General features: G+C 47.4%; 1 protein-coding gene across 1 annotated transcript in view; it reads left to right on the plus strand.

Moving 5' to 3' along the window:
- The first annotated feature begins 233 nt into the window (after positions 1-233).
- MID2 (midline 2) overlaps positions 234-12921 on the plus strand; it is a 211496-nt gene continuing 198808 nt past the window's right edge. The window contains exon 1 of the mRNA XM_083484726.1: positions 234-625. The gene's annotated coding sequence lies outside the window, so the exon portion shown is untranslated. The remainder of the gene's footprint in view (positions 626-12921) is intronic.

A 12921-nucleotide genomic window follows, 5' to 3' on the forward strand; every position in this document is an offset into this window, starting at 1 on the left:
TGGCACAAGGTGGTGAATCTTGCTTGTCTCTAAAAGGTGCCACGAGACCTGCTTTATGTGTAATTATGAAAGGGGGCCGCCTCCTCCGCCAGGTCGTGCTACCGACTGATTATGCGACGCGAGTTTGATTTAGGATTTGACGTCGCCGCCTCTGCCGCGACGAAGGGCTCCCGGTCCGCTGATTCTCTTCCTCCTCCTCCTCCTCCTGCGGTCTCCCGAAGGCCCTCTAGCGACGGCTGCCGTCCTCAGAGCCAGCACGTGGAGGGCGGCCCCTCAGCCGGCTCCCCTGCTGCCATTGTCCGTCGGCCGGTGCGCGCTTGGAAGTGGACGGTCTGCGTCTCGCCTTCGCTCGGGGGGGACGCTCCGGCCAAGAGGAGGGAACAACGGGCAGGAGGAGGAGTGCGCGGCTGTGGCTCCGGCTTCCTTCCTGCCCTCCCTTTCTCCTCCCATCGGCCGGGCCAGCCTCGCCTCCCTCCCTCTCTCCCTATCTTCCCGCACACGCTCCCCGACCGGCAGCTCCGCGCTCTCTGCGCCGGCTCCTCCTCCTCCTCCTCTCCGCGCTTCCAGCAAGATGACAGCCGGGCGGCAGCAGCGGCGGTGGCGCGGAGATTCCTCGCACCGGCTGGTAAGTAGAAAGGACGCCGCCGCCGAAGGAACGAGCCCTGGACGGGCGGGCGGTGGTCGCCGCCCCGACGAGAGGGCTCGCGCAGCGCGGCGCAAAGGAGGTGGCCTTTGCGCTCCAGCGATCGCCCCAAGAGAAGAGCGGAGGGCGTGCGGGGTAGTGGTGGGGTGGTGGTGGGGGGAGGCTGGGTGTCGCGGACTGGCGGGCCCACTCCAGAGATGGGAGAGAGGTGTTGAACCTCTTGTGCAGGCAAGAAGGGGTTAACTGAGGGGGGCATAACCAAGAGCGGAGGAAGTAGGTTTCCTCCAGGCGGGCGGGGAAAGGATCGGCTCCCACGGGTTGTGAGTACTTGGATTTGGCTTGGGAGAAGCGGAGGGAAGGAAGGGGTTAACAGCCGGTCTGCAGGAATGGCTAGTAGGGCGGCGCGCGCGCGGGGTGTGTGTGTGTGTGTGTGTCAGTTTTAGGTTGCACTGTTTGAAAGGTAGAGAAGTGCGTATTTTGGAGCGTGGATGTGGTGCTTTGTGATGTGCAAGGATGTGAGCGTGAAGTGGCCTGCGCCCCCGCCTTTTGGCAGAGGGGCAACCCTCTCCCGGCCCCCTCCCGCCCCCGCTTCAGAATTTTCCTCAGTATTTTGCAGAGTTGAGTTTTCTGCCAAAGAGCTGAGGTGGTGGTAAGGTGGCCCCTTCCTTTGCCACCCCACCAATCCCCTTTGGCACTGCAGACTTCGGAACACTTGTGCCTACGCACTTCTGACATGGTGGCAGGTGTGTGTCCCCAGCCATGGCCCTGCTGACCCTGAGCTCCCCTCTCCTGGCTGTGGTTCCACATCTGAATTCTTCTGGCTCTCTTCCAGGTGCATACCTGACTCTTGGGAGCGCAGCAATATTGTGGGTGGTTTGCCAGGGGGGGATTAATGGAGCTGCCAGCAGAGCCGAGCGGGAGGGCAGGTGCACCACCAGGTAACACCAGTTGAAACAAGTTTTCTCTCCCAGGTGCTAGCCTGAGACACTGAAGTTGGAAGGGGTGGTGGAGAAAGATAATTGCACGCCATCCACTGGTTGGTTTGCTTCATCTCTTGCCACCCTTAGCTAGCGGGCTGCCCCTGTAGAGGAAGGACAGCATCCTTGGGTTCTTTCTCTGCTTTTTCCATCCTGAGTAGAATATGTGGTTGCAGCATCCTTCCTCTGCCCTCCCCACTTCAGATCTAATCCTGTCCTCTTTCATTTGCAAGTTCCCAGTTGCGTCACTGAAGCAAGGTCCACGGTGTCTTAAGATTATTGTTCTCCTGGTTTGGGTAGCAAACTGAACTGCAGCTTAACTAAATTCTGCAGTTTTGGGCAATGTGAAATTTTCAGGTCGGGCTGAAGTTTAGACAGCAGGTTCTTTTTCTGCTTTGGCACTGCATTTTTTGTCTGGACAGAGGAAAGCACGGTGGATGTATGAGGCTGTCGTGGAGGACTTTGGAAGAATCAATTTCTGGGTCTGTGGCTTGATGACAATTGAGAAGATTTAAGCTGTCGCCTTCTAGGGATTTTGCTTGCACTAACGGTGCCAATGGCTTTGGCACGTATCATGTTTTCTGTGGGCTAAAGACAGAAACTTGATACGGTGCAGAATATTCAGGGTTTAACCTAAGAGCTGGAATTCTCCGAAGCTATTAGGTTTACTTAGGCTTGAAACAAAATATTTACCTGTGATGTGTTTCACTCCACATTTTATATTAGTATTTAGTGACAGACATCTCTGATATTGTTTGCAGCTCAGATGCTGTGGGCTGTTGGATTATTTAGATTCAGCAACCTTGGAGAGAGGTTTGCATGTTAGAGCTTCTGTCTGCCACTCAGTGGCCTTACCTGACCCCAGCAAAGAGGGAGTTACAGTGTGCTAACCCCCCCCCCAATCCCTCTTGCCTTTGTATAATTTGCCATTGTCTTCCCTGAACACATCTTTACATCAACAACTTTGGAATTTGCAGTCTTCAGTGGATGGTGACTTAACTTGGACTTCACAGTCCAAAATAGCAGCTGCAGCTTGTAAGGAGCTGGATATCGTACAGATTTCTGCGAGCCTCAAACTGCTTTGCATTCCTCAAGAGTGCAGTGTCCAGAGAGTTGCTGGTGCTGAGCATTTGAACTTTGGTCCAGGGCCTAACAAGAATCCTTTCATCATCATCTTAACTCCCCACCCACTGCAACATTGCTGACCCAAAAGCATTTTTTGAGTTGAGTCTTCACAAACTGCAGCATTCACTAGGAGTCTTGTTGAAGTTCAAGGGTGATTTCGCAATTATTTTGACTGATCGGAACCAGAATGCAAGCTGTGCTGTTGTGATGTACAAGTGATATAGGCTAATGTGTGTCCAGTGCTTTGCTCTGTGGCTGCCTTTACAGGAAGCCTTTATGATGGCAGGTGGAGTCTTAAAGTGGCACTGGGGAAGATGATAAATAACTTTAAAGTGGTGTGTCTGTATGATTAGCCTCTGCCAACCTGGGTCTTCCAGATGTTTTCGACTGCAGCTCTCCACCAGCCCTTACCGTGGTGAATTGTAGACCAATATATCTGGAGGACACCTGGCTGACAAAGGCTGTGTTAGATTTACTGTTAGATTTTTCATGTTGCCTTTTCTTATCATTCCTGAAACGCGAACAGAACAGAGCTGGAGAAAGGTTGCCATTCTGTCGGCTGCGTAAATTCCTAGGCATTCAAGGGGAGATTAGGAAGAAATCATTGTGCGGAAATTAGCAAAGACCAGTGTACTTCCAGAGAATTGTCTCTGTAACTCCAGCAGCAAGTAGAGTCACTCTTTTTCGTAGTGTATCCTAAGATGCTTCCTCTACTTTTCATGAAAGAGTCAGGTCTGTGGCTACAGCAAGTCTCTCAGTGAGGGATTCTGTGATAAGTTGTTTAGCAAACCTGCTTTTTTAAAAATAAAATAGTTGCTATTGATAAGTATTCTTAGGGACATAGGAAGCTGTTTTATACCAAGTCAGGTTACCGGTCTTTCCAGCTATTGTATTGTCTGAATTGACTGGCAGCAGCTGTATAGGTTTTCAGAATAGAGCTGTTTCCAGTCCTACCTGGACACACCAGAGATGGAACCAGGGACCTCCTACCTGCAAAGCAGGTCTTCTGCCACTGAGCTATGGCCCTTCATTTGCAACATCTCCCTTGGAACATTTCCCTTTGCCAAGTATGATGGAAACCTCCTTGCTTGGCTGACAGGGATGGGCGAGGTGACAGCTGGATGGGTCTTGTGTGCTGCTATTGCACGCCTGTGTCTTGGGACGGAGATGCATGCTTTCTGAGCTCCTGTGGTTGACCCTTGGCTATTTAAAGACCCGGGACTGTCATGTCAACAGCAGATGGTGTAACACGCCTGTTCTGCCTTGGCAGTTGTGTGCTCCCAGCTCGAGGCAGTTGATTTGCTCAATCAGGCAGGGTTGTAAAGAAATTCTTCTGGTCCCTAGTGGGGCTTTTGGTCAATTTTGATGGGGGAAGACTTGAATTATCCCAGGAAGTAAAGTGGAACCTCATGCAGTACTGACAGGCCTGAGGCAAGATTTGCTGACAGTTCCCTCCAGGCTGTGGTTTCCAGGTCCTGGATTTTCCAGGAGAGACTAATGCTCTTGATTGTGAGTGCTTCTGGTTACACTTGAAAAAAATAATAATGGTGTTTTCTGTTGATACATGTAGAATCTCACCATTTGCTGAAGATCAAGTCCCAAATGAAGCTGTGGAGTGAATTCTGGCTTGGAGGGGGGAGGGAGTTCCCCAGAGCACCACTTTTTCTTTGGTGAAGCATATTTAGATTTTCAGGCAAAGCCAAGCTTTCCTTCATTTTGGCTTCCCATAACGGCTCCACTCATGGTGCTAATGGCCTTGCATTTGTTGATCGGGGAATGGGGAACCTGTGGTCCTACAGCTGTTGTTGAACACCAGACCCTGCCAGCATGGCTAGTGGTCTGGGATGGTGGGATTTGTAATCCCAAACTTGGGCCTCCAGCTGCTTTTGGACTACAGTCTCCATCATCCCTGAAGACTGGTCCTGCTAGCTAGGGATGATGGGAGTTGTAGTCCAGAAACAGATGGAGACCCAAGTTTGGGAAACTCTGATCTAGATGACTACAGTTCCCTCATCCCTGCTGAAGATGAATCTGAATGGGAACCCAGAGCCGTAAAGGCAGTCTCTGGGGCGGGCGGGCTGTTTAAAACCTTCTAGCTTCTCTCCTTGATGCCTTCTTGGGTGTTAGATTCTGGGGATAGTCTTCTTATGGGGGCAGCAGAAGCAAAGAAGCCCACTAGGTTGGAGGTAGAATCAGACATGTTTCAGAATGATTTCAATGCAGATACCACCTTTTTCTTTTCCTTCCCCGTCAGACTTTGGTTGGGGTCACCAAGGCTGGCAGAAGCAGTTGTGATGTAGTGGGGAGGAGGACTGAACTTGGACTGGAGGCACCTGGGATGAAATCCTTGCTCAGGATTGGCGTGCCTACCTGTCAGTTGCCTAATGATGTCAGGTGCAAGGCACTGCTAAAATGGAGACATTTCCACCCCCTTCAGTTTAGCAGGAGTTTCCATGCAAAACTTCCTGAATAAGTGGATTCTGATGTAAATTTCTTCCTGAGGTTAAACTTCCATTTAAAGTTTTAACTGGAGGTGCTCAGGGCTGTACCTGGGACCTTCTGCATGCAAATCTTGTGCTCTACCACTGAGCTGTGGTAGCTTCTCAAAAGTCTTCTTGGAATTGCCTAGTTTAGTGTTGTATTCTGGCAAAAAAATGGCTCAGGCCATGCTCCCCAGCTGAGAAGATATTGGCTCCTGTGCTGATTTTGAAGCCAGTAGACATTTGAACCAGATGGTCTTTCAAGCCCCTTGCAATTCCCTGAATGATAGAGAAGCTTGGGTGTGGACCACAGCCCTGCCCTCCTCAATTCATTGATTTGTAAGCCTGGTTGCAGCATGAGTTAGTGTTTTGTTTTCTTAATTTTTTTTTCTCCTAGAGAGCACTCATACACTTCTGGCTTAATGAGGGCTCTGGCTTATTCTGTTTGAACGAACAGCTCCATTAAGTTGTGCTGATTAATGAGCAGAAAACCCAGTAGGGAAGGCAGAGGTCTGAGCTTCCCGTATGTGTTTATGGCTGTGTCTTGTATGCACAGCACGAAAACATAGCTTGGGAACTTGAAGCCTGCAGATGGGTGGGTGGGAATAGATGCATGTCAATGTGGGGAAAGGAAATCTGGCACTGCAATCATCCATAGATGTCAGGGATAGGGTACACTCACCCAGATCTTTTGAAGGCCCCTGTGATGGTTTCTGCCACAATCCTTTCATGGCAGTAAGAAAAGATGTGGGAAAAGGCTGCCCCATGCTGAATTTCTGCACCTTCATTTCCTGGTTAGTGCACTGTGTACACATACTGCTGTGTGCTGGGAGAGGTGTTTGATGTGCAACTACTAATCCTTTCTTAGTGTTACTTGTAAGGGTGCACTGTGAGTTGTGCTTTGTGCACACAGTGAAGGCAAGCAACTAGCTTGCTGCAGGCTGGAGTCAGCATAGGCTAGCATTTTCTTTCTGTCTTCCAGGCTCATGGGTGTTTATGAGAATAGGCTTTGTGGACGGTTGCACCCACACAGAAAGACCAGCGTGGGTGCTACGCACAGCATTGCTCAGGTCTCGGCAATTGAATGTGGGCCTCTGTTTTTAAATGTGAGTGTTGCAGAGAAAGATTGAATCTTCTCCCCTTTGCTTTATGATGCCAGTTGCATCCCTGTGCCTGTCACAGATCTTCACCAGAGCTGTGTGCAGAGACAATAAAACAGTAAGATTTTGCACCCACAGAACGCAAATCTCCAGTAAGAAAGATGACTCCTGAGCTCCATGTAAAGGTAAAGGTACCCCTGACTGTTAGGTCCAGTCACGGACGACTCTGGGGTTGTGTGCTCATCTCACTCTATAGGCTGAGGGAGCCGGTGTTTGTCCGCAGTCAGCTTCCGGGTCATGTGGCCAGCATGACTAAGCCACTTCTGGCGAACCAGAGCAGCACACAGAAACACCGTTTACCTTCCCGCCGAAGCAGTACCTATTTATCTACTTGCACTTTGACATGCTTTCAAACTGCTAGGTTGGCAGGAGCAGGGACCGAGCAATGGGAGCTCACCCCGTTGCGGGGATTCCAACCGCCGACCTTCTGATCGGCAAGTCCTAGGCTCTGTGGTTTAGATTACAGCGCCATCCATATCCAGTGCTCCATGTAAGCTATACAAATTGAGCTAATACACATCATTCTGTACTTTGCACAATCCTGGTCATGCAAGAGCTCTGTGTGGCATTAGTGTTCCTTCCCAGCTAACGGAGAACTTAGGATCAAACTATACATTGTGTGGAGCACCTCCTTACAACTGTCTATACCTTGCCTAAAAAGCTGCTGCCACACCCCACCACCAGCCAGATTGGATTGTGGCACGGGGGAAGGAGTAAATAACGCTTTTCTTTCCATACTGTTGAAAATTGCTTCCGATGTTGCTCTTTCTGAACATTATGCACAGCTTGACCCTTGGTGAGCAATAAGCTCTGCAAACCATTTTTTATATCAAGTTCTGGCAATTTGGTTCTGATTCTTTTCACATGGAGCCTGTCCCTTTTGTATAGACTTGCCTTGTCCCATAATGGCTGCTTGCCCTGCTCGGGAGTGGGCAGCAGCTGTGACCTATCACAGGCTTCCCCTCCATCCCTGGGGGGTGAAATTCCTTTTGGTGTGGCCAGCCATTGGACGGCTGGATAGCCCACCCACATCAATATTTGAATTGGCCAATTGGGCATGCTGGGAGGTGGAGCATAGTTGGAGGACCAGAGTCAAGGAGTGTTCACTCTGGTCCACCGACTGGGAATGAAAGCCGGCTGCACCTGCATCACTTAGCACAAAGATCATAATTGTCCCTTAATGTTTCCTAGTATCTAGCAGATCTAAACCTGTTCTCCTGGCATCACTGTTTTGTCTGCCATTTGAGGCTTCTGAGCTCTGCCTGTCCTACTGGCCTTGCATGCAAAACAGGTAGTATTTCTTGACAATGCTAACATGGAGGCCCTGGATCTTAATATCCTATCCAGCAACTTAATTATTTTACATCCAAGAGCACGCCATTCATTTTTTACTGATGCTGAAGCTTAGATGGCTCCAAAATCTCCTGAATCCCTCTGTTACTTACTTTTATCTGCCTTTATTCTAATGCTTTATTGGTTTTAGGTTGCATTTTGGTCTTAATGATAGCGATCTTTTTTTTAAATACGGTACACAGCTTAAGCGTATTAAGCAGTTTATAAATGCCTTATACATAGTTTAGTCTATACATAGCTTAGTTTAATTAAAAACGTTTATTAACATTTATGTATTTAATGACAGCAGCACGAATACTGTAATTCCCAAAGATGGAAAGGAGGAGAAGTCCCAGCAAAGGAAGAATGGCTTTGGAAAACGTTGGAATACACGGAACTGGCAAGATTAACAGCAAAGATTAGAGACCCAAATGATGAAAACTTCCTTGGGGACTAAGGAACTTTTATAAAGCATTTCAAGTGTTGCTAAAGCGAGATGAAAACGTGAGCAGGACTTGAAATATGAGCGTTAATTTTTTTAAAGATAAATAGGTTTAAATGGATGTATTGAATAGTGCAGGTTTCAAGGGTAAATATGGAAAGCGTGGAAGGGGAGGACGTGAAGTCAACTGATAAAATAACTTACGTTTATGTTAAAATTTGTAGAGTTTTTTTGTTTTTGTGAAAAATCAATAAATAAGTTTTTTTAAAAATTAATTAAAATAAAATAAAACAAATGAAAGTGAATCATAGACAAATTCACCAATGATAAGTTTACTGGTGACAACAAGGCAAGATGGTTATTTGCCACCTGAATGGCCAGTTGCTGGGGGACAGCAGAGGGAGAGGACTGTTGTCCTCATGTTCTTCTTGAGGGTTTCCTATCCAAATATATTTTATTGCCTGCTGTGGTAAACAGGATATTGGAACAGAAGGTGGTTTGGTTTGATTTGGCAGGGTTCTTACAATGCTGACTCCTCCCCTTGCGCTGTCTGGATGATGCAAAGATAGGCTGCAAGACTTTGCAATGTGAGGGCTGCTGTCTTCTGTGGGGCAGTGGACCGCCCTGCTCAGTATTCTCCCAGTGTGGCTAGGAGAATATAAAGACTAAATCCACAGGCTTTTCTGAGTCGGCCATTTGGGTCTGTGGCCACGGGTGGCGGAGAGCTGTTTCTTAGCTTATCCTTGGAGCTTTGTAGGGTCTCTGTGGTCAGAACATAGAGAGGTGCCTTGTGCATAGCCAGGTCAGTGGTCCATCTAGCTCACTACTGTCTAGGTAAAGGTAAAGGGACCCCTGACTGTTAGGTCCAGTCCTAGACAACTCTGGGGTTGCAGCACTCATCTCGCTCTATAGGCCGAGGGAGCTGACATTTGTCCGCAGACAGCTTCCGGGTCATGTTGCCAGCATGACTAAGCCGCTTCTGGCAAACCAGAGCAGTGCACGGAAACGCCATTTACCTTCCCGCTGGAGCAGTACCTATTTATCTACTTGTACTTTGGCGTGCTTTTGAACTGCTAGGTGGGCAGGAGCAGGGAACGAGCAACGGGAGCTCACCGTTGCGGGGATTCGAAATGCTGACCTTCTGAATTGTATGTTTTTTTTAGGATTTACCCTATTCTTTATGTGGTAGATCATAGAATCATAGAATATGCAGCTGTCCCACACGGGGATTGAACCTGCAACCTTGGTGTTATCAGCAGCACCCTCTAACTAACTGAGCTGTGTCATCCCATTTAACTGATTTTTGTATTGTGTCGTTACATTCTTGTAACCTGCCCTGGGTTCTTAAGGTGAAGAGCAAGTAGGAAATCTTAACAAATAAATAGCCAATAAAGTTGGGGTGTTTTTTGTTTTGTTTATTTCCCACCTGCCTAAGGCCAAGGTCTCCTGATATTGTAAAGGATTTTTTCTACTGAAAGATTCAGGCCCCAGATTCTGTGTATTGCTGCTCGGTTTTATTTATTTATTAGCAATATTATTTTATGCTGCCTTATATGCATGACCGAAATATAAAGGCCAATCACAAAATAAAGCATCGAAATGGTTAACACACCAAGCAGAAAGCTTTGGAATACAGTATAGAGAAAGCTGCAGAAAAAAGCATTTTCCAGAGGTGTTTTTAGAAGTAACTACTGTTGCAAGCCACTGCAACCTACTTTATTGACTGTAAGAGAATGATTTGGTCAAGCCTAAATTAAGTGTGTGCCATGGTGGTGGTGGGGACCCTGCAGGCACGAGCTAAGGCCTCTATGGGCTCATATGTGCCTGCAGGCATTGCATTGGTGATCAAGATTATGGGGAAAACTGATCACAGATGTTGTGAAGCAGTAGAGGGATGCTCAAGGCAGTAGCATTAATGAGACATAGATTCATGGAATTGTAGAGTTGGAAGGGACCCTGAGGGTCATCTTGTCCAACCCCCTGCCATGCAGGAATCTCAACTAAAGCATCCGTGACAGGTGGCCATCCTTCATGGCTTGGCTTGATTTACAGAGCTCTCCCTGCAGACCTCAGGAAGGGTCGTTCTCAGTGGCAGAACATCTGCTTTGCATGCAGAAGGTCCGGGTTCAATCCCTGGCACCTCCAGCTAAGGGTGGGGGAGACCTCTGCCCTGACACCCTGGAGAACCGCTGCTACTCAGTGCAGACGATACTGTGCTAGATAGGCCAGTGGTCTGACTCGGTGCAAGGCAGATTCCTTCATTCCAGACCTGCCGCTCTGGACGGATATTACATCTCTTTAGTAGGCATGTCTTCCCCCCTGGAAGTTCTTTTCTGTCCCTTCAGGCATCCTCAGCGATGCAGTCTTCATTGGAGATTGACTGCACCTTATCTCCTTTCATTGCTGCAAAGGATTAAGCATACCTGCCTGGCTCTCATAAGCGTGTGAGCTGTTATAACGAACTGAAATTCATTTTTAATAGCAAAGTTAATCGCAGAGTCCACTCATTGATTCTCTATTTTGCAGCTGTATTAGCTAGGCTGTGCTGCTGCTAATGGTCTAGAAAATCGCCTTTTAATAAAGTCAGGCAGAGGGTGTGTGTTTGGCGGAGAGAGAGAGGGAGAGAGAGAGAGAGAGAGAGAGAGAGAGAGAGAGAGAGATCTAACTAAAAGTACAAGCCAGGATGGCTAAAATTGGAATGCTTCGGAATCAGCCGCGTAAAAGGATGCTGGCAACAGCTATGCATTGAAGCAAACAGAAGCCGTTCAAAGGCTGTTTTCTCACATGCAGGCTTATCACTGAATGACAGTTGCAGCTTCCAGAGAGCTTTCTTTGATACCTTTTGCACTTGCATCCTTTTGTTTGCACTTTTGGTGCAGAGAACAAGTTTGTACTATGTTGAGTAATTTGAGAGGATAGTGCTTTGTTTGCCATAGCTGTCAACTTACAGATTTGAAAATAAGGGACCAGCAGCCAAAATAAGGGGCCTGCAGCCTCACCTGTTCCAGGCACTCCAGTCTTCCTGTCCTCCTGCAGTCTGGTCAAACTCAGGCTGGGTAGCTTCGAGAACACTGTCCAACCAACTTTGTAACCAGAGGTTCAATTGAATAGAATCTGAATCACATGCCCCACAAGGCTTATGCAGCCTCAACTTAAGATGGCTCACCGGCCTGGCTTCGCACTGCAAAGTTTGCAGCAGCACGTGCAACAAAATGGCATCCAGCATTCAAAAAACCCCTCAGCTTGCATTAACTAGCCACACACAAGGCATGCAAGCTCCACCCCCCAGTCGTTCTTTGACTTCTTATTGGGTGAGCAACACAGCCAAGCAACACAGTTGGAGCCTCCCTCATCCCTGGCCAGCAGGGAGGGAGGGAGAGGAGCTGCTTCCTTTGAAATTTAAGGGACATCATTTAAGGGACATTTAAGGGACATCCATCAATAAGGGACAGCAGTGGGACATGGCGCTGGAATAAGGGACTGTCCCTTCAAATAAGGGACACTTGACAGCTATGTTTGCATCCTGATATTTGAGGAAGGAAGACAAATTAACTGAGGGCTTTATTTTGCTGTCTCTCCAGACTGAGGAAAGATTGCATATGCTGATGGTGGAGCTTCTATGTTAAATTAAAATGCAGAGAGGTTCAAAACTTTGACTCTCAGGGTTGGGTGAATTGCCGTTTGCTGTCCTCAAGGTATGTGGTGATTTTCTGCGCAGGCCTTCCTTCCCTCTTTGTCCTATAACTACATTTCCCTGCTTCTGTTTAACGTGCTTTCGAAAGCTTTGCGTATATCTGGATCTCACACAAATAATCACGTAACGGTTTCACCATGTGCACAAAGCAGAACTCAGCCCTCATCCATTCAAACCGCAATGCACAGCCATTTATAGGCAGCAAGAATTGTTTTTTTGCTTGCCCAGTGTGAGCGGAACAATGGTTATATTTTCGCAGTAAGAAGCTTGTGCTGATGAAAGCCAGCGTGGTGCTAAAAGCAAGAAAAGCCATTCTGGATTAAGCCAGTAAGGAGATACCACAAATACATATATTTGTGATAGGTTTTCGCTGTTTGTACAGTAATATTTCCCTGCATAAACACTTCCCTGTATTTCACTGGGGATGTAAAACCCAACCATTTTATATAATCGCATTAGAACCAATTTAGCGCGGCTGGGATTGCTTCTTGCACTTTACAGGTGAAATTCTGCTGAGGCTGGCAGGAAATGGTCACTTCCCTAGCTTCCAAACCTTACATTTGCTCCCATGGTGTGGACTGTAGCTACAGGATTGTGGTTAGCTAGGCTGGAGGACTTCAGATGGTAGCTGCGTTTGCATCTATTGGTACAACACACTTGCTGGCTTATCTGGCACGGGCAGTGTGCTAGTGCAGGCTGCCAATCTCTCCCACTTTGTTCCTTCCTTCATGCAAAGCGGATCAATAAACTAATAAGTATTTGCTCCAATTACGCCTTAACCAGGGTTGTAGTTTATTGTTCTCTAAGAAAACATGGTTGCTAGTCAACCAGAGGACATGATTTAAAGTTGGTTATTTATTTATTTATTTATTTATTTATTTATTTATTTATTTTGTTACTTACTGCAGATAACGTTTCAGAGTAGACTCATGGAAAGGAAGGGACCTAAATTAGCCATGTCTATTAATTTCCATGGGTCTACTTAGCGCTGGATACAAACCACATAATAACAACTTCAACAGGATAAAACAACAGTATTGACTAAAAATGCTCATCCTGCAGTATTAT

Source organism: Podarcis liolepis (assembly GCF_965112155.1).
Source record: "Podarcis liolepis genome assembly, chromosome: Z".
Classification (NCBI taxonomy): Eukaryota; Metazoa; Chordata; class Lepidosauria; order Squamata; family Lacertidae; genus Podarcis; species Podarcis liolepis.